This window comes from Pongo pygmaeus, chromosome 4 (assembly GCF_028885625.2).
Source record: "Pongo pygmaeus isolate AG05252 chromosome 4, NHGRI_mPonPyg2-v2.0_pri, whole genome shotgun sequence".
NCBI lineage: Eukaryota > Metazoa > Chordata > Mammalia > Primates > Hominidae > Pongo > Pongo pygmaeus.
Window position 1 is genome coordinate 90843684 of NC_072377.2, and position 11018 is coordinate 90854701.

At 36.9% G+C, this 11018-nt stretch overlaps 1 long non-coding RNA gene across 1 annotated transcript; it reads right to left on the reverse strand.

Moving 5' to 3' along the window:
* Positions 1–886: 886 nt before the first annotated feature.
* Positions 887–10571, reverse strand: LOC129036833 (uncharacterized). Its single transcript, XR_008502661.1, has 3 exons — positions 10392–10571; positions 9437–9577; positions 887–1283 (listed from the first exon to the last, which is right to left on the reverse strand). It is a non-coding gene; the product is annotated as an uncharacterized LOC129036833 (long non-coding RNA).
* Between the last annotated feature and the right edge of the window lie 447 nt (positions 10572–11018).

Genomic DNA, 11018 nt, shown 5'->3' on the forward strand with positions numbered 1-11018 from the left:
TGTTTATAGATTAGTTTGATAAAGAACTTTTATAGATTAAGTTCTATAGAGAACATTTATAGATTAAGTTCTGTTAAGATGGGTCCAGTTCATGGTGTCCCAAAACATTTGAAATACAATAGTAATAGCAAAGATTACTGACCACAGATCACCACAACAGATATAAAAATAAAGAAAAAGCTTGCAATATTGTGCAAATTACTAAAATGTGACCCAGACAATAAGTGAGCACATACTATTGGAAAAATGATGCCTATAGACTTGCTTGATGCAGGGTTGCCACAAACCTTCAATCTGGAAAAAAATGCAATATGCAATATCTGCAAAGCACAGTAAAGGAAAGCACAATAAAATAAGGCATGCCTGTAGAAAATCAATACAAGGCAATATAAAGAAAAAATATCAAAAACAAAAAGAACACAGCAGAAAAATATGACTAGGGAGAAAAAAAATCAAACAATAATATATTCATTAAATCATATTGTGAAGCTGTAATAATTAAAACAGGAGGTAGTGACACGAGTAGACAGATAGATGAAGAGATTAGTAAATTCAGAAGCTGACCCAAAGACATATGTGAATTTAGTGTATGGCAAAGATGTCATCTCAAGTCAGCATGAAAAAGAGATGCTGTTTAATAAATGGTGTTAAAGCAGCTAGGAAAACATCCAAAAAATGTTTACATCAAATCCATACTTCACACCATATACCAAGATAAATTTCAAATAGAGCAAAAGTTTCAATCTTACCAAACACTGCTAGAAACAAAACTTTATAATGTGTACATACTTCCATCATTGGCCATCTGTGAGGATATTTGATGCCCCAGCAATTGATATTTTCAACACTTTTAATAATTGCAAATCAAATGAGTAGAAATATGACACCTTGTTTTACATTTGCATTTCTCTGGTTACTGCAGTTTAAATATATTTTAATGTGTTTATTGACCATTTGAATTCCCTCTTTTGTGAATTTGCCTGTTTGAATCTTTGTCTGCTTTTTCATTTGGTTTTATTTGGTTGTTTGTCTTTTTCATATTGATTATTTTAGGATTCTTTTTTACTTTCTAGAAAGCAGTCCAAGTTTGCTTTGTGTGAGGCAATTAGTTTCTTCTATATCATTGCTTATCTTTTAATTGTATATATGGTATATTCTGATGTGCACCTGTTTTTAATTTTGATGGAGTCAAGTTGTCATTCTTTTCCTTTGTGATTTTTCTTTTTTGTGTCTTGTCGAAGAGGACTTCCTGACCTCAAGGTCAGAAAGATGTTCTATATTATCTACAAAGAAGGAGAAGAAAACAGAGAGGAGAAAGAGAAAGGAAAAGAAAATATTTAATTTTTATAGTATATATTTGATTCCTATAGTACAGCAAAGCATATAAGAAAAATTAGAGGCAAATGACAAACTAAGGATAATATCTGTAATGTATATCACAGGCCAATCTTTTTTTTTTTTTGAGACAGAGTTTCCCTCTTGTTGCCCAGGCTGGTGCGATGTTGGCTCACTGTAGCCATTCAAGCCATTCTCCTACCTCAACCTCCTGAGTAGCTGGGATTACAGGTGCTACCACACCTGGCTGATTTCTGTATTTTTAGTAGAGACAGGGTTTCACCATGTTGACCAGGCTGATCTCGAACTCCTGACCTTAGGTGATCCACCTGCCTCAGTCTCCCAAAGGGCTGGGATTACAGGAGTGAGCCACCTTTCCCAGCCCCAATCTTTATAATATAAAAACAATACTGGAAAGCCACAAGAATATATAGCAACACAAAAGATAATTGTCAAAATACATTATCAGTTGATAATGATAGAACTGTTGATAGAAAATGAAATACAAAAAACTTTAATTGGACAATAGAAAAAATACTAATTTAGAATAAGCCATAAGTCTATGTTTCACCTGATAGATTAACAAAAACCCTTAAGTTTTGACAACAGCCCATTGACAAGGCAATGGAAAAACAGATACTTTCAATTATTGCTGGTGAGAATATAAATTGGCCTATGGAAGGCAATTTGAAAACTTTTTCTAAATTACAAATATGTACAACTGTTTACTCAGCAGTTCTATTTCTGACAATGTATATTAAACTTACATATATGAAAATAAACAATACACATTGCATCACTGTGAGAGCAAAAAATTGGACTATTTTAAATTATCAACAGGGATCCTATTAGAAAAATTACATCTGTACAACAGCATCCTATGCTGCTGTAAAAAAAAGAATGAGGAAACTTTCCATATACTGATACCTAAAGATCTGTGAAATGCATTGTATGTTTTTTGTTTGGGGTTTTTTTAATGAAAATTGTATATATTCAAGATGTACAATGTGGTGTTTTGGTATATATAGTGAGCTGATTACTACAGTCAAGCTAATTAATATATCCATCTTTTAGTATAGTTGTCTTTTCTGTGTGTGTGGGAGAGTGGTAAGAACACTTAAGATCTACTCTGTTAGCAAATTTCAGGTGTACAATACAGTATTAACTATTATGCTGCACACTGCAGCATTATTCACGATTACCAAGATGTGAATAAATTATTATACACACACACACACACACACACACACACACACGTGGAATATTATTCAGCCTTAAAAAAGAAAGATAGCCTGCCATTTGCAACAACATGGATGAACCTGTGGAATATTACGCTAAGTGAAATAAGCCCACACAAAAACATGCTGCATGATCTCACTTATAGGTGGAATCGTAAAAAGTTGAATTTATAGAAACAGAGAGTTGAATGGTGGTTACCAGGGATGCAGAAGTGGGGGAAATGGGGAGGCCCTGGTCAAGGGGCACAAAGTTTCAGTTGTATAGGCTGAATTCTGAAGGCCTGCTATACAGCATGATGACTCTAGTTAATAATAGTATTGTATATGGGACCTGTATTGTTAATTTAACAAAGCAACTTGTGGAAGAAATGGGTAGGAGACAGAGTTTTGTGCTAGGCAGGGAAAGAATATATCATTTATTGGTTTCTATTTGCCTGAAGAAACTCTTGGAGAATTCAAAATGAGCTAATTACAGTGGTTACCAATGTGTGAAAAAGGGACAGGAGGTAAATGAGGAAAAAGAGAACAAGGAAAGGGAGGCTTTGCAGACTACACATATTTACATTTTTAAAAATTTTTTAGGCCGGGTGTGGTGGCTCACACCTGTAATCGCAGCACTTTGGGAGGCCAAGGTGGGCAGATCATGAGCTCACAAGATCAAGACCATCCTGGCTAACATGGTGAAACTCCATCTCTACTAAAAATACAAAACATTAGCCAGGCGTGGTGGTGGGCGCCTGTAGTCCCAGCTACTCGGGAGACTAAGGCAGGAGAATGGCCTGAACCCGGGAGGCAGAGCTTGCAGTGAGCTGAGATCATGCCACTGCACTCCAACCTGGGCAACAGAGCGAGACTCTGTCTCAAAAAAAAAAAAAATCTGAAACATTGTATTGCCTATTCAATTGATTTAATTTAAAAATTAATTTATTTTCAAACAACTAAACTCAATAATATTAATTTAGTTCAAAAACTAGAAGCCAAACAATAAAGGTGATACCTTTGGCTATCTTTCTCCCTGTCTCAGAGTTTGAAAAATTGTAGAGATTCTTAATCCAGTCTGTCGTTGTTGGACATTTAGGTTGGTTCCAAGTCTTTGCTATTGTGAATAGTGCCACTATAAACATACGTGTGCATGTGTCTTTATAGCAGCATGATTTATAATCCTTTGGGTATATACCCAGTAATGGGGTGGCTGGGTCAAATGGTATTTCTAGTTCTAGATCCCTGAAAATGTGGCACATATACACCATGGAATACTATGCAGCCATAAAAAATGATGAGTTCATGTCCTTTGTAGGGACATGGATGAAACTGGAAACCATCATTCTCAGCAAACTATCACAAGGACAAAAAACCAAACACTGCATGTTCTCACTCATAGGTGGGAATTGAACAATGAGAACACATGGACACAGGAAGGGGAACATCACACACCAGGGACTGTTGTGGGGTGGGGGGAGGGGGGAGGGATAGCATTAGGAGATACACCTAATGCTAAATGATGAGTTAATGGGTGCAGCACACCAACATGGCACATGTATACATATGTAACTAACCTGCACGTTGTGCACATGTACCCTAAAACTTAAAGTATAATAATAATAAAATTAAAAAATAAAAATAAAAAAAGAAAATGGAAAAAAGAGACAGATTTGGGAGATATCAATATCAATAGGTGAAATGAGTAAGATCTAATGATGGATTAAATCTTAGGCATGGGGACATACTGAAACTGACGAGTGAGCTGGGCTGTGTTGAGATGCTGCTGTAACTTTCTTGGATACAATAAAGAATATTTTAAAGACCAAAAAAAAAAAAAATTGTAGAGATTCAGTGGAGAGGTGGTCTTCTGATTAAAGTTCTAGTATGATGCTATTTTTATGTGTCAAAACAAATTAAGTTTCTTATGATGTTTCAGGACCGGAATTATAAATTCAAAATGTTTTTTCTAAAGGATACTATAATGGGATGAAACAATTTATGGTAAGCTGAAGCAGTGAAGATATTCCATGCAATACAAAAATGTCAACTTCAAATTAACCTGAAGATCACATATAAAGGGAAGAAAACAACTTTACCACTAAATGATCAACTGACAACTGACAACATGAAGCAGAATATAGTGAAATGTATAACATTTTATTATCACATCTATTTCTTGCAATTCAGAAAAACCATGAAGGATATCTTCCAAATCTGTAATTTAATGCATAACACTGTAACACATTTTTAAAGTAAGTTTTAAAATGAGTCAGCCTTATAAGGCTGAGTGACATTTTGTCACAGATTTAAAGGAAAATCCTGTCTCTGTTAAGATCTTATAATATATATATAATAAAGAAATGCACAGAATAAGGTTAGACAAATTTGAGAATTTTGTTATCACCTTAACATCAGGGTGTTAATGCATATGTAACCACAAATATTAGAACTATTTCTTCCATTATATCAGATGACAAGAAAGATGCCTGAAAATTGTCTTATTTGTTCAGGTAAATTAAATGATGTCAGATCAATGAATGATGTGCTTATCATTATAGAATCTAGATGTTCAGTGTATCATGGGCTAAAACAACATTTGTAATGGTGTGAAAATGAAATGCTTCAACATCAAAAAGATTCATTTCCCAGAAAGGATTTATTTTTACAGTTATTCTTTTTCTGTTGGACTAGCTGGTTTATGATTCTTGTCTGTGGAAAAAGAACCTGAAAAAAATAACTGTCACTGTAATTAAGCACAGCAAAGGTAGAGAAACAAAGGGAGCATTCAAAATGGATAGAGGGGTGGGGAGGGATGTCACTCGGGAACATTCTTGTGTTCGTTAGTTCACCTGAAACTAACTCTTAAAGAACTAAATATTGTTCTCATAGAAGCACATACTTGGTGTACAAGAAGGAATGACCACAGGATGGGGCCAAAGGCGAAGACAGTTGAAACTCAATGAGCTGAAAAACTTACTATAAAGGGAAAAAAGGAAAGGGACATTCTCAAGACATTTTACTACAGATCCTGTGGAGGTAATGCCATTTAGTCTTTATTGACTTTTCCTTAAACTTTGGCATTTTTACACTTTTTTTTTATCTATTTAATTTCAGCAGGTGAGGGAAGAGCAGGAATGCCAAACTCCTGGTGTCTCCCTTAGCACAGGGCCTGCTCCATAAAGGTTTTTGGCCTTGAAAGGTCTGTGGCTCCACCCAGGGCTGCAAAGATGGATGTCAACTTTGGGCAGAACAAGAGAAACAGGCCCAGGAATGGGAAAGGGTTATGACCACTAACCCTGCTACCATATGGTCAGATATCTTTTATTCATGAAGAGAAGTTAAAAATCTATATCTCATATATTCTTGATATTTAAATGTTTTTCAGAAGTTGTTCACAGCCTGAGGGTAGCTCGTTTGCAACCTGTGTGCTTTAATAGTAGTAACAGGTAACCCTTATGCAAAACTCCCTATGCACCGGGGGTTGTTCTAAGTATTTTATATATATAACCTCATTTCAAACTCCTAATAACCACTTGAGGTAAGACCTTTTTATCCCCATATTTAAGATGAGTAAACTGAGGCACAAACAAGTCTATAGCTTGCCCCAGGTGGCACAGCTGGCAAATGGCAGAGGTAGGATTTGAACCTACAGAGTCCGCTCCAGAATTCATACTCTCAAACACAAAGATGTTTCTATAAGAAAATTTCCCTTTCAAAGAGCTAGTTATAAATATTTGATTAATTATGGAACTAAATCAGCTAACCCTGGCCCTATGCCTACTGATATATTTCAGGTAAACATTTTTCTGAAATTTTTTTTAAATTTTTGAGAAATTAATGAGCCATCAGTGTTTCTGAAGGGCCCAATTTGAAAGAGAAGTTATTTTGAAAAACTCAAGCTTACTAGGTATTATTTTCTAGCTGTAAAACATCATTTTGAAAAAATATATATTTTTATGTTTTAGCTACCATGTCTCATTTTGCTTTTGAATAACTTTCTTATTGAAAATACTGAACTGAAGCCAGAAGCCAACTGAAATAATGACTTCTAAGTTTTATTTGAAGATTGAATTCACACTGTTTAAACATTTTTTTTTCTTTTTTTTTTTTTTTTTTTTTTTTTGAGACAGGGTCTCTCACTCCAACGCCCAGGCTGGGGTGCAGTGGCACATCACAGCTCACTGTAGCCTCTGCCTCCCAGGGTCAGATGGTCCTCCTGCCTCAGCCTCCTGAGTAGCTGGTACTACAGGCATGCACAACCATCCAGCTAATTTTTGTGTTTTTTTTGTAGAGACAGGGTTTCTCCATGTTGCCCAGGCTGGTCGAACTTCTGGGCTCAAGTTATCTACCAACCTCAGCCTCCCAAAGTGCTGGGATTACAAATGTGAGCCATCACACCTGGACCATAAATACCTTTTTCAAAAACTAGGAGCTCATCTTATATTACACTTTAACTCTTCAAAATTTTGCACTTTATTACCTAATTTTGTATTCTAATCAATTTAAAATTAGTCGATTTAAATATGAAAAACAAAGGGGCTAGAGACTTCTTACTCCTTGGGTGAAAAATGTGGAACTTTCTGGTATGCACCATGTGGATCTACTAGCACCTCACTATGTGTGGAAGTCCTTTCAATTTATTTGTTTCACCTGGGAAGTTTAGTAGCTACTTTGAGAAATGGAATTACCACATCATCCTTTGAGGAGAGCATAATGTAGTTGTCTCAAAACCTGCATTCAACGTGGCACTCAAAGTCATCAAGTCAGACGTCAACAATTCTAAGAATAACTACTAACGTCACCATTTCTGGGCATTTTCCTTCCATTCCTAAATTGTTAAAACAGAGATCAAGATCATTATCTCAAACATGTTTATCATGAAGTTCAGATAATATGAAATACTGTATAATAATAGTGTGTTGCCTCAGAGACATATTTAATTGGGGACTAAAACATTTGCCTATATTGAGTATATTACTTTTAGTATATAGTGACAATGGCTCATATAATGAAAATGATCATCATTCTGATAGAGGGCTCTGAGTAAATTCTGTTGATCTTTTCTTAATACTATACAAGCCAGGCTAGTCTCTACAATTTTTTATTTTTATTATTTTTTCGAGACATATTTCTCGCTCTGTCACCCAGACTGGAGTGCAGTGGTGTGATCTCGGCTCACTGCAACCTCCGCCTCGCGGGTTCAAGCAATTCTCTGCCTCAGCCTCCAGAGTAGCTGGGATTACAGGCAACAATGACCATGCCCAGCTAATTTTTGTATTTTTAGTAGAGACAGGGTTTCACCATCTTGGCCAGGCTGGTCTTGAACTCCCGACCTAGTTATCCACCCTCCTCTGCCTCCCAAGGTGTTGAGATTACAGTCGTGAGCCAGGGCACCTGGCCTAGTCTCTACATTTTACAGTAGGAATTTAATTGTGTGCATTTGTGTGAGGTAATGCAATATATGTAACATATTTAATATTCTCTCTCTGTCTCTTTCTACACACACACACACACACACACACATCATACAAAAATGTCCACATGTTATATTGGTATATTTTTCAAAGTAAGTTTATAGTGAACATTTTTCCCATCTTTTGTTTTCTCGCCCGGATGCTTTAAAACAGCCAAAAACTAAAATACAATATCCATGTTGCAATTTGGTTATGCTTTGGAAGGATAAACATCTATAATAACCTTAAAATATTTTAAAACTGTATAAAATAGGTGAATTATTACACTAGCAGCAGTAAAATTTCTTACCAGAAAAGCTTGATCTAACAGTTAAAAATGCCATTAGCCTTCATGGAAGACAAGAACATGCTCTCTACTTTGCCAACAAACATACAATATAAGTTTTCCTCTACAAAATAAATTCATATTTTGAAAAGCCATACTTCTGGAGCTTTGATTTACATTTCTGATGGTGGCAAATTAGGAAATTAGACTAAGCACATTAATGAATCTAGAGGATAGTCATTTTCAGTCCAATAATGATATGAAAGCAGTACTCTACCAAAAGATTAAACCTAACTTCACATAAAACTTCCGGTATTCTAGAAGGTGCCACCAACATCTGCAACAGTCATAATAGTAGTGATCCTTTATTCAGCCTTAGTAATTATGTGCAAACTTTATATGCAGTTCATAACTGGCAATGGAAGTAAGACAGCATTTGCATAGTGTAAGATAGAACCTGTCCATGACTGCCTTGGTCACAAAATCTCTGTGTCCTCTGCAGTTCCAGGATGAATATGAGCAACTGCAGTTGTGTATTTTACGCTAGTGAAAAACATTAAAACTGATGAAAAGGCAAACGCAATGTGCATAACTGATCCCTCCCCTCAAAAATCTAACCCTTGTGTCATTTTTTAAAATGGTTAAGAAATAGGTTGACTTTCTGTACAGCATGAAAATTTCTTTGGCTCAAGCCTCCACTAGAAAACCTAAGACAAGGTCAGGCGCAGTGGCTCACGCCTGTAATCCCAGCACTTTGGGAGGCCGAGGCGGGCAGATCACGAGGTCAAGAGATCGAGACCATCCTGGCTAACATGGTGAAACCCTGTCTCTACTCAAAATACAAAAAATTAGCCAGGTGTGGTGGCGGGCGCCTGTAGTCCCAGCTACTCAGGAGGTTGAGGCAGGAGAATTGCTTGAACCTGGGAGGTGGAGGTTGCAGTGAGCCGAGGTCGTGCCACTGCACTCCAGCCTGGGTGACAGCATGAGACTCTGTCTCAAAAAAAAAAAAAACTAAGACAAATCCTACTGGATAACACTGTCCTTCAACACATGCAAACCATGTGGTGACAAAGCAAAAATTAAAAAGCATCACTATTTGAAAGTGACCCCAATCAAAGCACCCAGACTCACTGGTTACTCACATTTTTTTTTCTTGCCCTTCCGTGGTGTACACTGTTTTCAGAAGGTTGACTGTTCACTCTCCAATGGCATAAGCCTGTTGCATCATATCTACAGGTGTTACCTTGTAGATAACTTGTATCCGTACTTTTCGGAGATGTTAACTGTAAGGAAGAAACCTAAAAAATTCATTCTGATAGAATGACCCTCCATCAGGTCCAATTCTTTCTAAAGAAACCTCTCTTGTAGAGAGTCCTTGTGTGGGAAAGAAACAACTACATTCAGTGTATGCAGAAGTATGATCCTCCATACTTACTCTGAGGAGTCTACTTTTTCACTATTAAAGCTCCATCTGTACCTGATATTGCCTATAAGGTCACCACTATCATCTCCTAATTCAGACTTTCAGCTCGGTACAGCTTCAAATCCGCCTTAGAATAAGCAAGAGTGATTCCCTGAAGTGGCACCATGAAAAGATGTCAAAGCATTAATGTTCCTCATTAACATAAGATACTGGGGAACATTATTAAAGACAAACACGTATGAACAACAAAAGGTAGTTCTCTGCCCCAGAATTTCTACTCCTTCCCTTACTCCATGCAATTTCAGCCAGTAAAGAGCTTGGCTTGCTTTTTACAAGCAGGGTCTCCCTCTATCGCCCAGGCTGGAGTGCAATGGTGCAACCATAGTTCACTGCAGCCACAAACTCCTGGGCTCAAATGATACTCCCACCTCAGCCTCCCAAGTAGCTAGAACTACAGACACATGCCACCATGCCCAGCTAATTTTTTTTAAAAAATACTTTTTGTAGAGACAGAGTCTCACTATGTTGCCCAGGCTGGTCTCATACTCTTGGCCTCGTGCAATCCTCCTGCTCAGCCTCCCAAAGCACTGGGATTATAGGTGTGAGCCACTCCACCTGGCATAGCTGGACATTTTTACTGTGCAAATACTAAATATTTGAGTCACCCCTACTACCTTCTCCTATGACCTGGACAATGCCGGCACTGAAGGCTAAGTGAGAAGTTTGAGGAAGTCACTGAAAACTCATAAGACATTCAGGCCTTCATCTGCTTTTTCTTCCAATTGAGCTGGGTCCATGGAGACAGAGTGAACAGCATTGGACAGGAAGCCAAGCTTAGCTAGGTAGCACAGAGGTCTTAGATAAAGCAAACAAAGCAGGGCTTTGTGAGATGACAAAAAGGAAATGAGCAAAGTCACACCCTAAGCCCATCCTCCAGGCAGTCCAGTGAGCAGGAAACAAAGCCACAAAACCAATGGCCCCAGTGATGAGAATATACTGTACAGGTGGTCAAAAGGAAGTTCAAGTTAGGTTCTGCCTTTGAACCCACTTCAATGTATTCTAATTGCCTACAGTTGTACTCTAAGAAAATAAGGGAAAGGCCTTCTTACTTTTAAGCTTATATTAAACATCGCATATTCATATACTGAAGCTCTTTTTAAAAATAAAATGAGTCTAATCTTACAAAATGTTTTCTTATATTAACAAAGAAATCTATGAGTAATTGCTAACAGTGCTATTTATTTTAGAAACTGAAAAAAAAAAAAAAAGAAAGACAACTTAAAGATTTAGCATTCTGCCCA